The following is a 14,613-nucleotide window of genomic DNA, read 5'->3' on the forward strand; positions in this document are numbered from 1 at the left end:
AACATATGAGTCCTGCTTTTCATTTACATACTACACGAAAGGATCATACTAACAGTAATTTGGGTTCCCATTGCTGTGTAGAAATGAGTAGACCTAAAGATAAAGGCTTATCTGTAGTGTTGCTGACAAGCCGTACATCCACAGCTACCCTTCCTTTTAGTACTCAACTGTTCTGTTTGTGACCTCAGTAGAACTCTGCAGGTTCTCCTCTAACAAATATTAGAATACAAAAACAGTATTCCCAACCATCAAATAATATCCACACAGTTCTGGTGTTTAATGTAATTCATTATTGTGGCTCTTGGAGGAACTGATTTTTTTTAATGTAAGTATCAGTCTTGCATGTGATCAAGGACTGATCTTTTCTGTGATTGAAATATATTTTTATAATTTAACTAGGCCAGTTTCCAAGTTCAAGAAGCCAGTACAAATGTATCCGCCTGTGATGGCACTGATGCTTTTATCCTGTTCAGCAGTTGCTATATGATAAAACCTGGATAAAACAAGCAAGTACAGTGAGCAAGAGAATTGTGTAACTGAGGTGCTGAAGATACTTTGTAAATAACAAACTAAAGTATTGTTATGAGACCTCCCCCCCCTCCGTTAGAAGAGGAAACAATGAATGCCATGTGATTACTGAACTTTGGAAGCAATCCCTACTGCAGAGTATCAAAATTGTGCTGTCTGAAGGCTGAACTTACCTTAGATGACTTCTGAAATGTAGATAGGTCTCAGTGTGTGTCTGACTGGATAAACAAGGTTTTTAAAGAAATAAGGAGAAAGCAGCGATCTTTAACTTTGTTTATTTTCTTATTATTAGCAGTACTAAGTGTGACATTGGTACCCGAAGTATACAGTAATTTTACAGTGTAACTGTTTATTGTTCAATTATAATTACGGATATACATCTATTTCTGTAATCCCTCTGACCAGTAGAAAAGGTAAATCTAACATTTGCTAACACTGTTTATTTAGGTGCATAAGATTAATTTTATACAGAACTGATTTTTTGGTACATCAGCCGTCTATTTTAATTCCAGCTTTCATTTCTATTTTTGTCTTGATGAGTATAAAAGGCAGTTTTGTGAACTGTTCCACAATGCCTAGTTTAGATGAGATTTAAATACCCTTTCCTCCTATGCTGAATCTTGAGGAGTGCATATACACAAAGTTCCTTATTATTTGCTTCTACATACATATTAAACAAGGATTTTTATGGTTTCAACCATGCCAAACCCTGCAAGGACAATATTCCAGAAGAAGGCAGCAGTGTTTTTTCAGTCAACAGAATTAAACACTTAAAAAACAAGGTAGTGAAAACTGAGTATCCTCAACTATTTTTTGACCAGAAAAAATGTAGCCTATAAGAAGTGTTTGCTTCTTACTACTCCTTTCAGAGCTGATGTTCCTCTCAATGGCAACTGTAAAATGTGGGGCCACAGTTGCATTCATTGTTCAGTGAGCTTGTCCACATAGTTAAACCCACCGACAGCAATGAATGTTGATTGTGACCTTTTTTTTGTAAAGCTTGGCAGGGTGGGAGAGAAACCTCATGTGCTGGTTAGGTTTCTATCTTCGGTGTGAAGGCCTGAAAGCATGAAGTAAGGAGGAGGATGGTTAGCTGGAGGGTACAATCAACGGTCGATGGTTTTCACTTTAATTCCAAACTCACCGACAGCGTTGAATGTTCACTGAAGCAACCACTACAACAGAACTCCATTGACTTGACAGCGTCCTTAAATGTCTGAAAGGAGGGGGGAAAATCAAAATTGACACAATCATTTTAATCATACAGATGATGCAATTTCAGTCATTGTTCTCTTACCCACACCAGCACCCTTTTCTGCCCATCCTGTTTCAACCTTCGTGCAAGAAGCTGGCAGTTTTCCAAACATCTTTCTAGGAAAAGAAAAGACGATTTCACTTATTCAAGCTTTAACTATATACATTGGACATTGAGGCAGAAGTGGATTAGTGTATTATGTTATATTACAGAACTGAACTTTATAGCAAACCAAAACACAAGATCCCATGTATTAACAGATCTGGCCAAGAACATTATGAATTGGTGTTACCAATTATAATTTGCCCAATAGAGTAAAATCTATTCTGCTGATGTTCTCCTCTTGATATTACATTGTGGTTTTATGTTCTAAATTTCTGTTCATATGTTTTCTAGGTGTCAACATGCTGTCCATATCCAGAACATGATCACTACACAGTAAATTACACAGTAAAGTTCATAATTTCCACAGTAGCACAGTACACTTTTTCTTATATCAGGACTTTCCAACTAAGTTCTCATCTTCCTTGGTGTGCATGTGAATAGCGTGTATATAAATATAGATATATAGGATTTAATGTAACGAGGGCACAACAAGGTAACAGAAGTATTTTACCTTATTTGCATTTATAAGCTGTTCTCCTGCAGAAGGCTGTTCTCTTGTAGCTTTGGTCTGAATTCCTTTTGTTAGGGCCGCTCTTAGATTGTTGCATTGGAAACTGTGACTGATACATTGGCTTCTATGCATTGGTACTTGCTAAATCTATTACCAGAGGACAAAGTAGTCCTGTACTCTCTCATTGATTTCTGCATTTAAAAAAAGCACTTAATAAATGTGTTTTGTTAAATTTGTTTATAGTTGCATAAAGGTAACCAGAACTAAAAGAGTGCAGTCATAAGTGTGCTGCCTGTATATATTTTGTAAGCAAATAATGAGACAAGGACTTTGTCCAAGCTGTTCCTTTCAACTAATTATTCTGTATTTACAGATATGTATTACTTTTTTATCATTTAACTCACCTGCATTTCTATCAAATGTATCTAAAATACAGTAATTAGTACAGCCTGCTGGAAAACTACACAAGAATGGAATTACGATCCTCCATAAAGGAGAAACTTACATATTTTGCTTAGGAATGCCTCTGTGAGTATGAGTATCTCTGAATTCCAACCAACTGTGCCAGTGAGCCCCTAATTTGCTGATACAGCAGCAAACATCCCATGCTGCTGTGGTACTTTAGCTCTAAAGTTTTTTTTGTTTTGTTTCTATTTATTTGTACTGGCTTTATCACAGTTTAACTCCACGGATGTTAGGAAAAGAGTTTTTTTGCACCAGCACAAGCCATGAGACAATAAATCTCTTCAACTCTGTAGTCTTCTGTGCATCTGCATCTGTTCAACATTGTTCTAGCAAAATAGACTAAATAAGCAGACTCTATGGTTTAGGGTCACTCATGTTTAACATCCTCCCTGTTATAAGCTTTCCTTCTGTATGCCATTTCTTTTAGTACTTATTCCTATGCTATTATTCCCTGCTTCCCTCTGTCACTTCATATTTCAGTATGAGGTCTTGCCCGGCTGATACCTGGCAGTAGGATGGGGTATAGGAGAAGGAGAGTAGCCGTGTAGAGCTTATGACTGGGTGGATTGCATCTTAAAAGTAATTACTTTCACAGGTTGTTATTATTCCCTCCCAACCCCGTAATGGGAAAACCTCAGTATTTCCTTGGTTACCTAGCCTCTGTTGAAGAGGGCTGGAACTTGTAAGTACAAAAACACACACGCAAAAAAATTACTCCTGAGCTCCAGCCATCGTTCCTGATGTGTGCAGGTTATGCAGGGTAAAAATGCTTTCATCTTCTGTCATCTGGTTTTAATTTTATTTTTTTTTAAATCCCTTACTGGGCTTAGCTAGCTATTACAAATGCCAGCTTTATTTTAAGTTTTATTTCAGATCTGCAGGCTTATGTGAACATTCAGATTGGATGTGTGTTTTTTTATTTAAGGTTAGTAGGTCATAAATAAACCAAAGCACTTTCCTTGCTATGAGCAATAGGGTCATGGTGTACATGAAATATCGCTTTAAAAAAAATTGGAACCTAACGTGAATTGACAGAGGTACATGAGGAAGTAGTTCGTTGTGTCGCTGTAAAGGCCATAGGGATTTGGACTGCCAGAGCTGCCTGTTTTAGGAATAGATTAGATATCCTGTCTGATGACCTGTACTTAATTTAAGTGACTGCCTTTGCCAGCACCTTCCAGAGGGCAACTGTGTGAAGTAGAGCATCTCATCTTCAGTCCTTTTGCTCCTCTTGATGGCCTGACCTAAATTGAAGATATGGGTGTTGTGCTGCACAATTACTTCACTAGCTACATGAACTGCATCTTCAGTTCTAATCAGTTTGCTTTTTCTATTTTGACCTTGGTATCTTGAATCAAAAGACAAATCTTCAATGTTATTATACTGGTTAATAATGGCAGCTAGGTTTTGGTTCTACAATATGCCTGTGTTTAACAGCTGCTTTTTGTGAAACACTGAATTCCCCCTCTCTGCTTAGAAATCATGGCTGGAGCTGTGAAGTGCTACTCTGCCATGCTTGTTGCCCCACCTCTTCTTTCTCCTTCCCCTATGTTAGTAGCTGCTTTAATATTTTTAAGTCTTATTGGTAGTCCAGCAGTGCAGTCCTTTAGGAACAAATACTTAGGTGAACAAACAGATCTCAGATTTTTTTTTTTACTATTTTAGATAAGTTCTCTAATGTTGCATTAAAATAGTCTGTATCAACATAATTATATGGTAGGTACTCTGCCTAGTTTATAACATTTCTTTCTTTTGTTGGTATGGAATTATTACTGGAAATTGGAATTAAGACTTTTTGAAGGAAAATACTCATTGGTATCTAAAGAGGACAGCAGAACGATCGTGTTAATACTTCTATTGCAGCGTTATCATCTCATGCATACAATTGTTGGCTACTTCCACTTTCCAGTTGCCCTCTCCCACAGTCTGTCAACAGTCTTCCAGTTATACACTTGGACAGGAAGAAATGCAATGCATGGATGTATTTTCAATTGTTGCAAAAGTGAATTCCAGTGGTATTTTCTAAAAATGGCACACACATGGGATCAGACACAGTGTAAACTGACACATTGATATCAGTGGCATCTGCCTTTACACCAGCTGGCAAATGAGCTGATGCTTATTTGAAAAAAAAGAAGTAGAATGATCACTCATCAGTTTTCTACATTTTGCTTTTTTTTGTGATCATCTTTATTAAACTCTTCTCAAATGCTAAATCTTCATGTTGTATCAACATTTTACCTGTGGTAAATTAACAACGATACTAAATCTTACTGTGCATTGACAGCGTGCTTCCACCAAGAAGAATTAAATCCATCTGACCTGTTATTAGAGATTCCGAGTTATTCTTGGATGTCTTTGAATTATATGCTGAAAGTGAAGATTGTTCTTCCATAAAGAGGAAGGTCTTCACCTGACAAAATGAAAAGCGTTTGTTTCTTCTGTGGTCTTGAAGACGGCAAGAAGAGAATCCAGTAAGCTTCACTGTAATCTAAGACTTGTACTATAAACGCTAGCTGTAGTTGTTTCTATGCTGCGTTGGAGTACAGCATCAGCTCTTACTTAGGCGGTAATTCTAAAGGCCATGTTTTTCGAGAAATCCAACCAGACAATCACAATGTTTTTGCATTGCTGTCAATCTACAGAATTGTGGTAACATCTTCATAAACCTCTGCTGAAAAAAGATGTTTTAGGGAGTATTTCACCATTTACTGGAGTACAGCCATTTCTGGAGAAAAGTAGCTGCTGTATAATGTCTTGAAGCACAAGTGCATGCCAGCCAGAGACAGGAGAGAAAACTGTGGCTGCTCTGTTTAAATTTTGTATTCTGCAGGGCTGCTCTTCTGTACATAATGGTATAGAGAAATATAAAGTTATGCAGAATTATCCTGGTTCTCCCCTGTGGAAGGAAGGGGGGGAGGAAGCGGGGGTAATGCATCTTGGCACACCAAAAGCATTTTCAGAGGAGAAATAATGAACCCATAACTATTCTTAAACCAAATTAAAAGTTGTGTGATATGCATACCTATCACAATGCCCTCTTGGAGTTCTGCTGGTCCAGAAAGCAGGACATCTCCAAGCCTGCTAATTCACATATTTGTAGCCTTTGACTAAGTATTTAGTAAGTCTGTTATCCAAAAACTGACTGTGCTTTTGAAATAAAATCCATCAAATAACATTACATGTTTACAGCAGACTGAAGTGGGATGCTGATTAGCCAAGCTAATTTAGGAACAGAGCAAATGTGAGGAGCAGCAGTGATATTAGTCAATCAAATATTTGATTGCATTTCCAGAAATAATTTAGTTTGTTTTGCCCATTGGAATTTTACCTGATTAGTATTTTTGTTAAATTTTGGTACTAACAACATTTCCAAAGCAAAATTTTATGTTTAAAAAAAAAAAAAAAAGAAAATACCCAAGACAATATGGGCTTTTTGCTTACTGCATTAAACTTACTGTACCTCAATAAAAACAAATTGTTCTTATTTATCAAATCATAGCTACACTCATATGTTCTAAGCGCTTATATCTGAGCAATTAAGTCTGACTCTGCAATTTAAATGAGCGTTACTTCACATTGTTAGTCCTGGTGGGGGAAAAAAATTTACACTTTCAAACATACAGGATTGCCACCCTAGACCTATAACCTTTGCTTTTTATTTAAAGCCAAGAAATTGTTGAACATATTCTCATACTGCCTGTAGTTTCCCAGTCTTCTTGGACAACAATTCTTGACTCTTTATTACTGGAACACGTTACTATTTATGGAAGATATGCACATATTTAAGTGTCCATAAATCATATGCAAACATCTGTTTTTAAAATCACTATATGGACTATGGTAACTGTTTTTTACATTAATAGCCATGAAGCAGTGCTCACCTACTGATATTAGCTTAAACTTCAATATTTTAGCAAACAGTAACATAACTTTTCAGGCAATGTAAGTCAAACAGTAGAAATTGAAAACAGTCTGGCATAAAGTTCTGTGTGGCCTGTACCCAAAAATGTCTAACAGAAGTTGTAGGATAGATGGAGTAAATATTAAGAGCAACATGATCAACTTGGCTAAAACACAAGAGGTTCTGTTAGTAATTCACTGTGCTACTTGCTGCCTTTGAAGGGGATTTCTTACCCTCCCCCTGCTTGTGAAAGCCCTAAACAGGCACTCTTTTCTTATTTGATGAATCTGGATTGTATGTAGAGGTCTACATTTTTGTCTTGGTACTATGATATATTTCCCATGTGATCCTGCAGGCAAGATTTGAAGGCCAATAACTGTTAAGTTGTGCTCTGAAAGCATATGGTATGTGTGGAAACCAAGACTGCATACAAGTTAAAATGTAAGCTGTGGGAAAGACAATATTGTATGATAGGATGGGTGCTAGATGAGAAGTCGGGAGTTTTTGTGTTCCAATTTTCTTTTTTTCTTCAGTCTCAATGTTACTTTTTTTTTTTTTTACATCAAGTCTTTTTCAGTTATAAATAGACTTTTATTTATTTATTTTTTCAGGATTTGTCCTCTATAGTTCTTATTTCAAGCATGAATTTGGTTGTTGTAGGTAGCATGACTGGGTTGGCTGGCTGGGTTTTGCTATTTGCTGCTTTGTCTCTATTTAATCTGCAGGAAGGGAGACAATAGTTTCAGGCTGGATTTATAAATGTCAGTATGGCAACTGAATTACCATAGGATGAACATCTAAAAAAATGGAAGTAAGCATTCAGTAATACTAAAAGTTGAGTCCCACTGTAGTCAACTATTAAACAATAGATTACAGTCCCTTATCTGGGGAAAATAGATGATTACTTTTAACATACCTTGGTCCTTGCCTACTAAACCTCCTGACTTTAAAGAAAAAACAAAACAACAAAATCTCTGCTTCAGAGCAGATGAATGTAGATACCAATCTCAGGTTTTAAGGACTATTTCAGTACAGCATGTGTTTTTTTAGGATCTTCACAGTGATTATGATATACATATATTCAGAAAAATGTGATTGTGACTCTTAAAACACTTTTGTTTTATTTGTGCTTTTAATTTTTTAAATTGTTATTGAAAAAGGTGCTGCTTGAGTGCAGTTAGCTTAGGGATTCTCCATGTGCCTGTATTTCGCTCAGCCAGAACAGAGTGCAGTTCCAACTGGCTTTAATATCCCATCCCCCCTCTTCTCTGAGTCGCCATAGGAATGGACTGTGAGAATTACCAAATTCAAATAATTATGGTCCTGCCGCACAAAGTTTCTTTTGATCAAGAGCAAGTCATTTGAACCCTAATGTTTAGTGGGGAATACTTACAGCCTCATAAAAGTGTAGTGATGGCTGATATCTTATAGTGCTTTGAACATGTGAAGTGCTATATAAACAATATAGGGCTATTGCACACAACTGAAGCCATTAGCATTTGAGGCACCCTGCCCCAGGCCTTTAGAGGGGGAATCACATCCTCACTGAAAGAGAGGCACCTTTTTGGGTTCTGCACCTCCACTTTTGGTTTAAGCTTCAGGAACTTCATAGGTAGCATGTAGGTAGCTATGAAAACAAAAACCCAACAACATTATATATATATAGCTTTTTTCAAATACAGTGTTCATTACACAGTACTGGAAGTGAACTAAGGGTGGACAACTTTCAGTTAGTTATGATCCTGAAAATGTAAGGATAGTAAATCACTGCCTGAACACAGTACCTCCTTTGCTGTGAATGTTTTGGTATTCTTGTGTTGTTTTTTTTTTTTTCCTTTGTGAAAGTTCTGTATGCAAACTTATTTGTTGCTGACAAACTCAGTGTTTTCCATGTTTAGTGTAAAATCTTTCCACATTTAGTGTAAAACGGATGAGAGTTTGTGCTTCAAATTATTTCCTAAGAATGTCATCATACTTTACAGAAGTTAGACCACAAATTCAAGTTTTTTGCACGTGTTATGGGTGCCTGTGCATAACTGCTGGTGACATTGATTTGAGATAGGAAAACAGTAGAGGGGCACTTGCTAAACAGCCAGCGTAACATCTGTCTGTTAACTGGATGTACTACTCAGATTGGAACAGCATTTTCATAGGATTGGTGGACTGCCCAATTTGCTTTGTTTTGACTCCCCATCACGCATTCTGTATGCTCTGATAAACAAAGGCTGCTGCGTAGGACCCTCAAGATATGCATATCTTGCAGTCACTACAATGTGCATTCTGGGGCAGTGGAAGGGGTCATGGCTATCTTCAGGGAGAAGAGGAAATTCCTTGAAATCTTTTTATGCAAGACATTGCTCCAGTTTAAAGAAGCAAAACTGTTTTTGGCCCACAGTTGATAAAAAACACTTTTTGCCTTTCGGTGGTGTAACTTACTTTCAACAGTAGAGACCATTCTAAAAAATTGCATTTTGTGCTCGCTTGTGTTTTTTAGTGTTGAGCTAAGCTTTTAGGCATGTTAAATGATGTAAACAAGTTTGGGATTTTTGTTACTGTTATCTAGGAACAACCATTCAGAACAAATATGCTATTGACTGAACCCTACAAAGCTCTGAACACAGCATAACCTCAGACTTTGAAGGACAGGGCACGCAGTTTAAATGTTTAGCATAGCAAAATCCATTGCAGTACAATTACTTGTACTAGATCCAATGGTTTACTGCACAGGCAAAGCATAATCCCACGTGTTCATGGAGCAAACTCGCAGTTCATTTACTGTTCGTTTTCTTAAGACCAATGCAAACAAATGCCCTGGCAAGGGTATTTTTAAGTAACATATATTTGTCTAAAGAAATCCCCCAATGAAAAGATACAGGATAACAGGAACTGTTAATAAAACCTTTTTTTTTGTTGCTAAAAAACAGTGCACCCTTAATGTCTTTAATTTGTCTGTATCTGTGTGGCTGTCCCACCGTCCTCCTCCTTGTCCCTGTTGAGTTCAGCTGCCTTTTGAAAAGCACTTTGTGCTCCAGTGACCACTTTAAACTTTCTATTGACAAAATTAAACTGGACTCCTAATTTATTTTTCCAAAAGAAAGTGTGAGTTGAAAGTGGTCATTGGCCCAAAAAGCATTAAAACCAAAAAGATAATTTTATTAGGAAGAAGAGGGAGTGATGTTTAGCCTCCTTTTCTGTCCTTCAATCCCTTTCTCCTGCTAATTTCTTATATTCTCCTTGCTTTCTCCCATTTCTCAGGAAATTGCAGTTCCTACACCCCTAAAATTTCCCTTTTGCAGCCCCACAGAGTGAGGTTTCCCTTTTTGCAGCCATCTGCTGCAGGAAGGCAGGGCAGGACAGGAGGAAAAAAAAACTGGAACAAAAAAGCAAGTGTTTGGGACCTCAGCTGAAACTAGTTTATGGATCCAAATTCTATCTCTTAAAACTGTGGGAGATGGACTAGGAGATTGGCTATACATGCTTTCCCTCATCCCATTTGCTCATTTACTTTATTGCCAAAGGAAGAGAGTATTAAAACATTCCCTTTGTTTCACATATGCTTGTGTGTTTTTAAAATACGGGTAAACATGTAATACAGACAGTTGAATGTGATGGAATAAAGGGAAATGTCTCTTCCTTTTGCAGATTTAAGGGGATCAGATTTGTACTTCAGTAACACTTAAAAGGCCTTAACATAACCAAAATGTTTTTCTGTACAACTGGATCTCCTTCTTCTGCAGTACCCACCCTGTAATGGATGGATGGCATGTCCAGAAAGATTCTACTGCAGTCAGTATCTTTGCTGAAAGTGTGTCTGGTGTGGAGATCAGCTTTTGCTATCTCAGTAATCACTCATAATCAAAAAATCATAATCTAAACAACCTTAGGTGACACTGGCTGTTCTGAGAGTTTTTTGATCAATGGATTTATAAAACCTTTCTTATTTAGGTACCTAACAAGTTTCATGGTAATGGTACTTGAGGATTTTGTGTTTCACAGGTTTGTGTTGCCAAAAGGTGCTTTATTGGTATTTTTCTTTAGAAAAATTGGGCTGGAATTCCATGCAGTGGGAGGACTACATCACTTAAGTCCTATGTAAACTCTATACTCTGAAAATACACCTAATGCAGAGACATTATGCTGGCTTTTAACAGATAGGGTGAATTTCATTCTCAGTGAATGACCCAGGTGCTAAAAAGCTATGGCTGAAAGTGCTAGGTTAAAAGCACAAGTCAGCTAGCTACATAAATATTACATGGCTACATCTTTAATGGGTTCCTGTCGTAGACTTGCTTTGTTTAAAGATTTCCATAACCCTGCTGATTTATTGCATCTTTTCTAGAAGTATGCTGTTAGCAGGAAACTCAGTTGAAGCACTTTCAATCATGTTTGAGGATCATTATACTTTCACTTGAATAACTAATTAGTTGCAAGAAATTAACCACTGCTGTTTAGCACAAAAACACTTCCAAGAAGGACTTTCATTTTTGTTGTGGAAAATGACCCCAGGCACTTGAGGAGGGGGCAGAAAGGAGAAATAATGATCCAGCTGTCTTTTAATATAACTTTTGTTTTCAATTCAACCTGATAACAAGCAGGCAGCATAGCTGTCTGAATGGGGCACTACGTTTGCACTTGCGATAAATGTTTTAATCTTTCCTGTCCTGTGAATCTCAGGGCTGACCTCATCCCGTTGCTTGAAACTGGTTTAAGGTTCCAAATGCTGTCCCTTAAGGCAGTGGGACACAGGATACAAGACTGACGAAGAAATAAATAGGATGGAAGGAAGAAATATGACCAAAGAGAGGTTATAACCAGTCTGTTCATGTCTCTGGAACTTACTTTTCTTCTGAAATGTGGATCATGCTTTAACTGGCATATAAGGGTCTATGTATCTTGCATAACAGATCAGTATTATAATGTGCTGTTCACAGCATCACGGATAGAAGGCATAGTGAAGGGAGGAAGGAGAACAAAGACCAGTTGTAATGCTTAGTGTTTTGCCACAATTCTAGGGCACAAACTGCAAGGAAATTAAGGTCATAGTTATTTCCCTGAACTGTTTCCACACATTTGGGAGGAATCTAGACCTCAGAAACTGAGTGAGAAATCCTGGTAATTTTTTTTTTTGTGGAGCTTAAATTTCTTCCAAACTATTTGAGTAATCTGTATATAAAAGCAAATATTTTTAAACTGTAAAATTGAAAGTGAAATTATGATGCGTATACAAATCAGTTTTCTTCTTTCACTTATCTCCATCTGTTGCAGAGGTCTGTGAAGTCCTCAAGAATTTAGGGAAAGAGCAAGTATTAGCAATATAAGGGCAAAGGGTGGGGAAGTTTATTGGTATTTCTTGTTCTCCCCTTCTCTCTACATGCACTTGCAAGAAAGTTGAGTCTTCAATAAGTGTATCTGAGATGTGGTGATACAGAAATGCTGGGAAGTAGTGTAAAAAGGGAATGAATGAGCTACTGTAGTCATGACAAATTCCTTCTGAATATCAAACAAGAAAAACAAAAAGGGAGGGGGAGTGCTACCACTTTCCTATGATAGCTTCATCACTTTTACCCTCTTCCTTTGTCTTCCTTCCAATGCTTTTTCTCAAGCACCTATTTTGGGCAGTGTACCTGAAGGTTATAGGTATCAGAATCTCATTCAGCTGTTTATGATTATGTTGGTTACTTGTATAGTGTAGGTGAAAATATTTGCATAAGCCCAGTACTAGCTGGGTGTGCTTTTTCTTTCTTTCTGGCTGCGTTTGCAATTTATTTTATTGGCATGTGGTAATACAGTAGAGACAGGAAGGTCATGGCTGACTTCCATGGAGGGGTTGCATAGGGGCAAGTCAGGAAATCTAACTTCACATGGAAGAAAACAGCAGAGATCTCTTCTAGAAAGAGGGCGTGAACGATGCCTTTGCATCTTCAATCAAACTCATGATAGTGTTTTTTGAGGAGTTATGGAGCAAACAATTTCACATTAGGCACACTGCCACTAAAACAGATCGGCACAAACTGGCAGCCAAAAGCTTATCTGTGTGCACGTGTGTGTTTGCACACATGCAAGCTGCTCTGCTTCAGGATACTTGCACATGAGAGCTCACTAGGAAAAGGGAAGGGAGATGTGCTTAGTGAAGGTTCTTTAGTTTCTAGAGGTTATCTTTAAACCTCATGCAAGGAGTTTGGAAAGTATCAAGGGGCTCTTAAAGATCCATTTCCTTGACACTCAGTGATATTTCTGCTAAAACTTCCAGTTCTTTCTCCTGTGCTTCACTACAGAATGCAATCTGAATGCAGGAATGGCAGGGAAACGTGTTGAATTCAGTATGATGTACCTTTCAAATGAACACTACAGTACAGTAGTCTAAGGTTCCTTAGTTCTCATACCTGTTGTTTGTCCATACTCTGTAGATACTTGCAACTTACAGTAATTCCAACTGAATAACATACCTGAATATAACATCAGTAGGCATTGCGGTGTTAATAGATGCCTCACTTTCCCTTCTTCATGAATGTGCTCTGATTTACTTCCATTACCTAATTTTGTTTCACTTGCTCTTCCATTTTGGTCTGTAATTGTTCAATGAGCTTAATGTGCTCCAATTCACAGGTTCTGTCTTTAAGAGTTGTTTCCAACTTCATTTTGGCCTGCAGCTCAGATTGGGCTCTTGAAACTCCCTTCCCCTTGGATACTCTTGCCACACACCAAATACTGACTTTCTGATGTTCAGACATCAGGTGTCCCTGTGCTGTGAAAATGTATGGTCTGTCATACTCTTGTATAATCAGAAGAGGTGGAGGCTGAGTAGTCTAAAAAGAATCACATATCTAGGAAAAGGAATGTAAGACTCATCTTTAAATGAAAACCTTTGAAATACAGTTAAAACAAATAGCCATGTCTGCCTAGCATTCAAATTTAAGTTATTGGAAGAAACCAAAAACCACAAAAGCTGATAACAAATGAATCAACAGCAGGATAACTTCAGGCATTTTTACCGCAAAAAGAAAGTGAGTCTGGACTGAGTAAGCTGTGCCAAGATATTGAGGGAGATGCAGAGAATTATCACTTGAAGTGAACTGGAGGGAAAACCATACATGTATGTTCCATTCTTTCCACTAGGAATCTCAGCTATACTGGTTTTGTGTAAACTTAACTAACAAACTTAACTAGCTTTCTGTAGTTTTGCATGAATATAGTTGAAAAGATGAGGTATCTGAGGAAGTGGGCTGGGTTAGTCGCATGCTGGAGAAACCTCACCTTCATTGGGCCTGTGCTGTGTAACCCAAATGGGGATGGATCAGCTCTACAAGCAGATGCCAGGCACTCAGTTACTTTAGACAAATGGAAAGAGTTTCATTACGTGTATTGCAAAAAGGCTCTGAACTGCAGAAAGTGTGCTTGCTTACTTGATGTGGTCCAGTATAATTTCTTGCCTTTCCCCAGCTCTCTCCCCTCTCTGAGGACATAAACTAACCTTGTTGGTCTTCCCTTCATGTTTCTCAAAGTGTAAGTCTGTAAACTTGTTTTTATGTGTGCACGTACATGTAAATAAGTTTCTGCAATATTTTAGTGTGCAAGAATAACCAAAGTGTGCACATCCTTACAACTGGTTCCTTTTTGACATTCAGCAAAATGCGTCTGCTTGTCTCAAATGATCAGCAGATTTCAACACCCTGTTGTGGTGATTGGCTGGGACTTCTGTAGTTCAGAAGTCCTAAGTGTAGTGAAAGAGTGGAAATTCACCATCTGTATGATGAGACAGACTTGCTAGAGTTTTACAGTTCTGAGTGGAAGTGGGGATAGTTATACTGGTAATAAATAAATAAATAATTTTACTTTGTGAGACAC

The 14,613-nt window shown here is 37.7% G+C and overlaps 1 long non-coding RNA gene across 2 annotated transcripts in view; it reads right to left on the reverse strand.

Moving 5' to 3' along the window:
- Positions 1-787: 787 nt before the first annotated feature.
- Positions 788-14,613, reverse strand: part of LOC137860591 (uncharacterized) — a 64,177-nt gene continuing 50,351 nt past the window's right edge. For both annotated transcript variants that reach the window (XR_011099029.1, XR_011099028.1), the window contains 3 exons: positions 1,826-1,899; positions 1,673-1,744; positions 788-1,588 (listed from right to left, as the gene is read on the reverse strand). This is a non-coding gene — a long non-coding RNA (uncharacterized lncRNA). The remainder of the gene's footprint in view (positions 1,589-1,672; positions 1,745-1,825; positions 1,900-14,613) is intronic.

Source organism: Anas acuta, chromosome 8, assembly GCF_963932015.1.
Source record: "Anas acuta chromosome 8, bAnaAcu1.1, whole genome shotgun sequence".
NCBI lineage: Eukaryota > Metazoa > Chordata > Aves > Anseriformes > Anatidae > Anas > Anas acuta.